Consider the following 8,993-nt stretch of genomic DNA (forward strand, 5'->3'; position numbering starts at 1 on the left):
AACCAGAGAAAATATGATTTATAGGGGTTAAGTAGTCCTTTAAAAGTTGTCTCTGGGAAAAGAGATAAAAAAACTAATGACTGTGGAGTATATTACAAAACTGCAATGAAGCATGTAAGGGGCAAGAGCCTGTAATAAAAATACTATGCTGGGTTCATCTGTTGAAAGCATTCCAGAATGGTCTAAATTATGATTCACATGTTATGGGAGAAAAAAAACCAAAAAAAACCAAAAAAACCCACAGAGTAAAAAATATTTTGAACATATCTTCGCATTTCAAGATGGTATAATGGCTTTATTTCATTTTGTTACTAAGACTATTTAATGTCTTATTAGAGTGTTTTACAATAGAGAGTGAGAGTGTTCACACTAACCATGCAATTTTGATGGCTCTCTTTTACTTTATACAGCAGCAGATATGGTTTAACACCATGACACAATTTAGTCCCCAAAACTGAATGAGTGTGGCAGTTTTAACTTAACTGCTCAGTCCACCAGAATCCTTAATTATCTTTAAAAATGCTTTGCCATATCTCGTTATCTGGACATGTCTCCCTATCTCCACTTTGAGATCCTTGATCTTTCATCTAAAGGATGAGATCCAATTTAGCCTAGCAAGGTATAGCCTTTCAAAACCACATATTTTATATTCTGTGTTCTTACAAGTCCATTTATACTGCAGGGATCAGTTTGGAAGATCCTAGTCTTTTTGTTTCTCAGATGTGTTGCTGTGTAAAATAGTTCTTATTTTAATTTTTTTCCCTGCTAAAATATAGGGAATGTGCTTAAATTATTGTGATGCTAACTCATTATCACGTATTCTGTAGTCTTACAGAGTATGCAGCAAAGTTTTCACTTCTTCCGAGGATATTTTACTATTTTTATGAGAAATGTTGAAGGTCTGAATTTAGTTGCAAAGGTCACTAAATTCACAGATTGTAAAATTGTTAAGTCTAGTAACAGTAGGAAAAGTGTGTTTTTGCTGTGTGTGTGAATTTCATGTCAGCTGCTGTGGGATAAAAAACATGAACATAACCAAAGATATCTGCATGGGTATAAAAGAAAAGAATAAGAAGACATTTGTTGTGATTTCTTCACTAAGGAACTAAGTATGAAGTGCTAGTTTCAGTGGCTAAAACAGTATCATCCTTGGGCCAGTTCTCTTCAACATCTTTTTAACAACCCGGACCTAGGACTTGAAAGAATATTAAGTTTGCCAAAAACACTAAATTGGGAGGAGCTGTCAACTAACTCCCTTGGGGGCAGAGACGCCCTGCAGAGAGATCTTGACAAATAAGAGAGATGGGCAATCATCAACCATATGGAGTTGGACAAGAGCAAGTGCTGGATTCAGCACCTGGGACAGGGCAATCCTGGTGTGTAGGCTAGGGAGCAAGGGGCTGGAGAGAAGCACTGCAGAAAGGGACCCAGGGTCCTGGACAATCGCAAACTGAATATGAGTCAGCAGTGCCCTGGCAGCCAGGAGGGCCAACCCTGTCCTGGGGTGCATCAGGCACAGCATCACAGCCGGGCAAGGGACGGGATTGTTCTGCTCTGCTCTGCTCTGCAGCAGCCTCACCTCAAGTGCTGGGGGCAGTTTCAGGTGCCATAACAAAAAAAGACATTAAGGTATTAGAAAGTATTCAAATGAGGTCTAGAAGGAAAGGACTCAAGGAAATGGCATGCAGCTGAGTCAGGGGAGTTTTAGGTCGGATATCAAGAAAAAGTTTTTTATCCAGAGGGTGGCTGGGCACTGCAAGACTCTCTCCAGGTTGTGGTCACAGCATCACACCTGTCTGAGTTCAAGAAGCTTTTGGACATTATTCTCAGGTATATGGTGTGATTCTTGAGGATGGTACCATGCAGCGCTGGGAGTTGGACTTGGTGATCCTGATGGGCCCCTTCCAGTTCAGCTGATTCTACGATTCTATGGTTCTGTTCTAGCCTCTCAGGGTATATTGCTTGCTCTCACCAGATTTTGATCTGTTATTGTTGGTCAGAATTTGTCACTAGTGATACTCCGTAGCATATGCTGGGTAATGATACCTATCACATAAGACAAAGTGATTTTTCTCAACAGAAATTTGAATGCACATCTTATAATCCTAAAAAAATCTTCTCCTTGAAACAACACAGTCATATGCCCAATATTTTTTCCAGATCTTAAGGAGAAAGAAGGCAAAACAAGGGGACATATTACAATGAAGCATTGTCAATTTTCCACTTCTTTAGCAGTATTTTTGTACTTCCACTGTTCTTTTCTACAAAATCATGGTTTTGTATAGCATGTAATTTTCTAGCAAGACACATTTTTGCAACTGAGCCCATCAGTCTATGTGAAAATATATTTTTAAAAGCACAAAACATATGACTAGTAAGTGACAAGTGAGAAAAAAAAAGAGTATGAGAAGCAGCTCTGTGATACTAAGGTGAGACAAGAAGGAGGAGGAGGTGCTCCTCCAGCTGACAGAGCAGAGAATGCCCTGCAGTCCCTGGAGGACATCATAGTGAAACAGGTTGTCTCCCTGCAGTCCCTGGAGAACCATGGAGGAACACATGCCAACACTGCAGCCCATGGAGGGCTCCATGACACTGCAGGTGGATGTGCCTTGAAGGAAGCTGCAGCTTGTGAAGGCAGGACCAGAAATCAATTATTGACTTCTTCTTTAGTGGAAGAGAATGTGCAAATGTTAAACATCTGCTAACCTAATTGTTCTCTTTCCAGATATTGTCATAAATATAAGAATTAGAAGCCCAAATACTTTAGCTTGAGGCTCCCATTCTCTCTGTTCCCCATTTAAAATTTAGTTTTATATGAAATAAAATTTCAATATAAAGTTTTTACGTCTTGATGTTTAGGCTTTATAGAAAATAGGGAATGCAAATAACTCTTGTCACTGTAATTTTTTTAATGGAACTAAAAAAAAAGAATTACTGTTTTCAAAGGACTTATGGAAATCAATTGTAGAGGTGGTGAGACTGAAGAGTATAATTAATATGAAAAGAGAATATCATTGAGGTACCTCAGTTATGTACAAGTTTTTTACTAGGAACTCTAGACTTTTAAACAGGCTTAGGACACAATAGTTATCTCTGGGAATATTTTAGTATATATAGTACATTCGTCTTTAAATAGCTCTGTTTTATAGTTATGACTTACATTTTAAATTTTATTTGAAAAGAAATATTTGTGATTCAGATCATTTACAATTCTGAAGCATTTCAGTTGTTGACAGTTTTTGCTGTCTCCTGAGGGCAGGGAAATAGTCTTTGTACCAATACTGAAATAAACTAGTTGGAAAAAATATTTGTCCTCATTATTTTCTGTCTATTCTAACAAGCACAGCAGCAAAACCACTGCTATGAGTCTGAGTTGCTCTACCATTCATGGATGGTAAACTTGTAGTGGCTAGTATTTTATTTGCACACATTTCTGATGCTGGTGGTTAACTGTTTTGCAGAAGGATCTGTAACCTATTTTCACAGGAGGACATTCCTGAATTTCTTCACTTTTCTCTGAACCAGAGAACTAAGCTGGCACTCACTTTCTGAGATCTTGCTGTGCTAGCCCCAAAACTCATTTCCTTAAAATGCATTTTACTTTAAACCACAGCACTTCATTATTTTATGATGTTGCTCTTAATGTTCAGGGCATTGTTTTATAACCATAATAATATATTCCAGTAAGCAAGTATAACATCTCTCTTAAGTAGTATACATCACTTGGCTTTGTTTCATGGATCATAACATCTGCAAGGAATGTCATTTATAAGAAGTGTATGGGGTGGGGTAACTGACCACAGGTTTAGGAGTCTTTCTCAAATTAATTTTACATTTAAATTTAGCTCTTATCATTTCAAGTGTGTCTTTATTAAATCAACCAACTATTTATTACCTTTACCACAATGAAGAACAATAAACAGTGGCTGACCATCACACAAAAATCCTAATAAGAACAATGGTCTAAGACCCCAGTGTAGCACAGGGGATCTGTAATCAAGCCAGAGTCCTCCAGACATCTTCTCAGCCTGGAGAAGAGCAGACTCTGGGGAAATGTTATAGCAGCCCTCCAGTATCTGATGACAGCCTTCTAGAAGGAGGGAGATGAGCTACACAAGTGCATGTGGTGATACGAAAAGTGTCAATGGCTTTAAAACCTGAAGAGTATATGTTTTGTTTGGATATTGGGAATAAATTCCTTGACAGGAGGGTTGTGAGACATTGGAACATGTTGTGGATGACCCATTTCTGGAACTGTTCAAGAACAGGTTGAATGGGTCTTTAAGCTTAGTGTGGTCTAGTGGAAGGTGTCCCTGCCAATGAAATGGGAGGCGGGGGGGTGGATTTAGGTGAATTTTAAGGTGCCTTCCAACCCAAACCATTCTATTTTTCTGTGATAATATTCATACTGTGCAGTAGCAGTAAGTAGTTTAAGATAGAAATAACAGACAGTATTGATTCTGAGAAATCACCATCCAATGAGTTTTACTGTTTTGGTCTCACATACATATTCAATTTAGCATTATTTTTTCTAGTAACAGTTTTGGCACTTAAATATCATACATACAGGAGTTTTATAATTTTTAAGATTTCTGTCATGTGGAAATCTTTCTTTCTTTCTTTCTTTCTTTCTTTCTTTCTTTCTTTCTTTCTTTCTTTCTTTCTTTCTTTCTTTCTTTCTTTCTTTCTTTCTTTCTTTCTTTCTTTCTTTCTTTCTTTCTTCCTTCCTTCCTTCCTTCCTTCCTTCCTTCCTTCCTTCCTTCCTTCCTTCCTTCCTTCCTTCCTTCCTTCCTTCCTTCCTTCCTTCCTTCCTTCCTTCCTTCCTTCCTTCCTTCCTTCCTTCCTTCCTTCCTTCCTTCCTTCCTTCCTTCCTTCCTTCCTTCCTTCCTTCCTTCCTTCCTTCCTTCCTTCCTTCCTTCCTTCCTTCCTTTTCTCAACGTTGATGTTAATTTGCAAACTGTGAAGTAGTTACAGTAAATTACTCTTCCCTAAATATCATTTTTGAAACATAAAAATGGATAAATAACAAAATTGTGTGGTATTTAGAAGTGATTTTAAACTGAGAATTAGAATTCCATATTGAAAATTCAAAAATACAAAACTGAAATCAGTACAGGCAAACTGTAGGTATAACCTTGAAAATAGATTTTCTTTTATCAGAGATATATTTTTACAAATATCATTCTTATACAAACATAGTTAAATTTAACATAATAATAATTGTTTCTAGAGATTTTGATTGCTATTAAGATAAGAAATCTACTATGGAAATTTACCTAAGCTCATTTGCATTTCAAGAGGTTTGTGAGAAGTGGAATGTAGGCAACAACAATGGTGAGAAAGCAATTCCAAATTTACCAACTGAATACCTCACCATGACTTGATTTGATGAACTGAGAAAATTCTTAAGCATTATTAGTAAAAATATGGCTTGATCAGACAGATTTCAACAGAAGAAAGAACTTGATTGTTTGTTCATTTGTTCAGTTTCTGGAGGTTGATATTGGAAGCATAATCACTACAAATACAACGAAGTAAATATCTATTGATTCCTCAGACCCATAAAAATGTCCAATAGAGGCTTGGTTTGTAAGAGGTATGTAATAAATACACACTTAATTAAATTACAGGCACATACTAGTGAATGGAAAAATCATAAATATACCCTCTTGAAAATCAGGACATCAATCATAATAGAAATTATATGAGCAATGAATGAAATTACAAACTAGTTTTAATTAAAAGGTAATAGTGCAAATATGTCATGTATATTTTTTCAACATCATATTGCAGTGCTTCTGCCAAGTATAAATGCTATCAGAAAAGCTGAAAATAAACACCTTCCATTGCACGTGGTTTAACTACAGCAGTTTTCACAGGAAGCACTTAAAGAACTAACAGTGTATCAAAGTTCTTATCAAGCCTTCTGGATTAGTACTGGCAAGTTTATAAAATGTATGAACCATAAAGTAATTTGGTGTGAAAAACTATGTTGAGCATATATGGTGCCCTGTCCATAATTTCTAGCTTGTAAAATAAGAAAATAGCCACTATTATAAATAGGCAAATACAGCATATGCAACATATATTCAAAGCATGCACTATAAATTCAGGTAGAAATTATAATTTGTTAAAAGGCTGATAACTGAAGGGAACAGAGTAGAGGCTGGGCTAACACATGTTGCTACAATTCTTTGTCCTCATCTGCCAGAAATCTATTGAGCTGGGAACTCATTTTAACCTTGATTTAAGTAGTGACTATGAGCACATATATTTAAATAACCTTCTCCAAATCTTTCTATTTCTTCTTTTCTTTTAGAATACGAAGAACTTATGCTACAGACTGCAGAGGCACTAAGTAGTGACTAAAGGAACTTGCCTATCAATTGCTTAAAGGTACGTGGTTTTCCCACCATCCTTCTTCCCTTCTCCTTTGGAAAATCTAAAATGTTTTCATCAGAAACAGTAAAGCTGTCTATTAGAATATCCAGTACATCTTATGAATTATGTAGAATAAATATTGTTCTTAATAATGTTCTTATTTTGCTCTTTTAAAACTTGAATTTCAGTGGGAAAATTTAGTTATTTAATCTTGGATATTTAAACTCAGTGAAAATTTAGTTCTCCACTTTCCAAAAGTAAATTTTTAGGAACTGATTGTTAGGATTGCTTCTTCAACAATGTTTTAAAAGTTATTGCCAAAATATAGTAGTGAAACTTGGAGTGTAGGAAAAGTCTATTAAACAAATTAAACAAATTAAAAGATTTGTACAATAAGGTACAGAGACATACATATACACATAAATAAATATGAGCAATTTATTCCTGTAACAAAGTCATCTTGCACAATTTAAGTTGCTTAAAACCACAGAAATAAATACAAGTAATATTTTCAATTACAACTCATACAACAGCAGAAAGTGCTGCTACTCACTTAGAACAGAAAACCATATTAGAAACAATATTCAGGCCAAAATATTTTTAGATGCAATATGGTTTCAAATAGATACTTTCTACTCCTTAAATTGCCAAAAGCTACCTTTACATTGTGGAAGATAAGTGAAAAAGTGGCAGCTGAATAAAATGTTTCATTTGGTAGTTTGTTTGTGAGTTTGAGTTTTAAGGTTTTGGGGTTTTTTTGTTTGTGCTTTTGCATTTTTTTTTCCTTTGTTTTAGTTTGTTTCTAACACAAAGTATATTTACTACTTATAATGTTAATTAACCCTATCAGGAGATATTTAGGTTTTGATTTGGGAGATATATAAAATTTACAACAGTTTTTATAGAAGTTGGTGTCTAGAATGCAACATGAAACAACTTTTCAGATGTGACCAAATAATTGTACACCTTTGTTTCTAGATATTTGTGACTATTTATTTACAGCAGAATTCTTTACATTGCTTTGTGAATGTGGCATTTTTTTTTCAAAATATTTTGACTTTTCTGAAGAATACTGGAAACCAAAATCTGTAACAATCAGTATCAGAGCATTACAAATTAATTCACCAGGAAAAAGAACTAGATGGTAGATGAGTTGAGGCATTTTTTTTCCAGTCTAGATTCTAATAGTGGGGTAACTGCCCTTCAAGCAAGATGGCAGAAATAAACATATGAGTGTGTTGCTTTGTTTGATGAGAAGCTCTGTTTGATAAATTAGGAGTGTGTTCTGGGATTCTAGAAATAATACAAAATTGTCTTTGATCAATGGGGGAAGAAATAGTGGAGAAGTATAATGGGAATACTCTTGTTTAGTGGGTTTGTCTTCTACAGACAAAACCATAAATGCTTTATAATATTGTACAAATGACAGAGCAGCCAAATGAAACATTTCTGGAAATTTTTCACAATGTTCCAAAAATAAAGCTCATGCAAATATTAGCAAAAAAAAAAAAAAATTCAAGAAGTATTAAATTATAGATTTTAAAGGCTATTAAAAATGCAAAAATTGCTGATGGGAAGCTAATAAGTGGCTAAACATGTATTCAATTCACAGGGTACAGGTCTCTAATGAAATATTCTAGCTAAAAGCCATTATTTTTTTATATCATAATCTTACCCTCTTTCATATTTTAAATGTGAATGAAAAACATAATTATGGACTCTATACGTATATCTCAGATTCATCTTACATAAAAAGCAAATATTTTTTCACTCATTTCTCTAAGTTCTGCTGACTGCATTGCACATTTATTTGCATGCTTTTTTGCTTCTTTCTTCTGTCAATACTGGGCAATTCATTACATCTATAGCGTATGATTTCTCTCACCTAAGCAAATGTATTTAATCTTGAGAATACCTTTATATTAAATTGGCAGAAAAGTAATTGATTTATTCTACCTAACATTGATTCTTTTGATAAAGATCACCTTGAGAAAACTTTTTTCTGCTCGGATTCAACTCAAGGATTGGAATAATTGAGAAGACTGGTAGGCACTGGAGCATGGAGAGCCCTTCAGCCTCTGTGGATATAAACTACAGAATAAAATTGTCAACTCTCTAAACTTTATTGACTGCACTGAGCAGAATTCTGACTATAATCTTTTTCACACATAGATACTCCTTTTCAAGACACACGGTAAGATGGATCTCACCTCTTGTTCTGCGCAGGTATTTGTATTTCTATTGACTGTTTAGGATACCTAGATGAATTTCAGATGTCTAAAGTTAGGTGAGACAAAGCCCACTCTCAATGCCTAGAAACCTCTCCCTATAGGCTGCAAAACACACAATGCTGGATTTCTGTATAATTTGCCAAAGCAATGACTATAGCATTAACTGTGTGCAAAATACCTGCACACAGATATTTTTCAAGATATTCACAAGACTTTCTTCACATAGGAAGATTTGAAGACATATCTTTTATCTCTACAGTGAATAAAACTGACAAAATACATTAGATTTTTGAATTTAGCACTCTTCCTGTTACAATTATTTCACTTCGCATGGCTTAATTAAAAATCATCCAATTCAGAGAAAAACTGGTAAAGCCAGAT

The 8,993-nt window shown here is 34.9% G+C and overlaps 1 long non-coding RNA gene across 1 annotated transcript; it reads left to right on the forward strand.

Annotated features, from left to right (window-relative positions):
- Nucleotides 1-242: 242 nt before the first annotated feature.
- LOC135295417 (uncharacterized) lies at nucleotides 243-8,487 on the forward strand. Its single transcript, XR_010357503.1, has 3 exons — nucleotides 243-619; nucleotides 6,320-6,396; nucleotides 8,362-8,487. It is a non-coding gene; the product is annotated as an uncharacterized LOC135295417 (long non-coding RNA).
- Nucleotides 8,488-8,993: the final 506 nt, after the last annotated feature.

The sequence above is a fragment of the Passer domesticus genome, chromosome 2, assembly GCF_036417665.1.
Source record: "Passer domesticus isolate bPasDom1 chromosome 2, bPasDom1.hap1, whole genome shotgun sequence".
Taxonomy (NCBI): domain Eukaryota; kingdom Metazoa; phylum Chordata; class Aves; order Passeriformes; family Passeridae; genus Passer; species Passer domesticus.